Source organism: Equus asinus, chromosome 17 (genome assembly GCF_041296235.1).
Source record: "Equus asinus isolate D_3611 breed Donkey chromosome 17, EquAss-T2T_v2, whole genome shotgun sequence".
In the NCBI taxonomy this organism is placed as follows: Eukaryota; Metazoa; Chordata; class Mammalia; order Perissodactyla; family Equidae; genus Equus; species Equus asinus.
In genome coordinates this window covers 40,520,591-40,521,656 of record NC_091806.1, presented here as the reverse complement: position 1 = coordinate 40,521,656, position 1,066 = coordinate 40,520,591, and positions in this window count along the sequence as shown.

The window sequence follows — 1,066 nt, the reverse complement described above, 5'->3', positions numbered from 1 at the left end:
GCCGCGCAAGCGTCTCGCTCGTCAGCCGGGGTCGCGCTCCCGTCTGGACCCCTGCTGTCTGGCTCCCAGAACTGGGGCTGTGGCGGCCCTCCGTGCACGTGAGCTTGCTAGTGGGATGTGAGGAACTCCTCCCCTTCCTTATGAGGCTGGGCTGGGTGGTGGTGTTGGCAGCGCAATGCATAATATGATGGCCCACGGTTTTGTCACTGAAAATTGGGTAATGTTGGCTTCGTAGAATGAGTTAGGAAGCCTCCCCTCCTCTTCAATTTTTGGGAAGAGTTTGAGAAGGGTAGGTATTAAGTCTTCTTTGAATGTTTGGTAGAATCACCAGGGAAGCGGTCTGGTGCTGGACTCGTATTTTTGGGGAGGTTTTTGATTACTGTTTTGATCTCCTTGCTGGTGATTGGTTTTTCAAATTCTCTATTTCTTCTTGATTCAGTTTTGGAAGGCTGTATGGTTCCAAGAATTCATCCATTTCTTGTCGGTTATCCAGTTTGTTGGTGTATAGCTTTTCATAGTATTCTCTGATAACCACTAATCAGTTCTCTTTGTCCATGTGTTTATCTTCCACGTATGAGTGAAATCATGCGGTTTGTCTTTATCTGGCTTATTTCACTTAATACCCTCAAGGTCTATCTATGTTGTTGCGAATGGGTCGATTTTGTCTTTTTTTATGGCTATTAGTCCATTGTATGTACCACATCTTCTTTATCCGTTCATCAGTCGATGGGCACTTGGGTTGCTTCCACGTCTTGCTTTTGCCCATTTTTAAATTTGATTGTTAGTTCTTTTGTTGTTGAGATATATGAGTTCTTTATGTATTTTGGATATTAACCCCTTGTCAGATATATGGTTTGCAGATATCTTCTCCCAATTGTCAGGTTGTCTTTTCCTATTGTTGGTGGTTTCCTTTGCTGTGCAGAAACTTTTCAGTTTGAGGAAGCCCCATCTGTTTATTTTTTATTTTTGTTTGTTTTTTAACTTTTTATGAAGATTATGATAGTTTACAACCTTGTGAAATTTCAGTTGTACATTATTGTCAGTCATGTTGTAGGTGCACCACTTC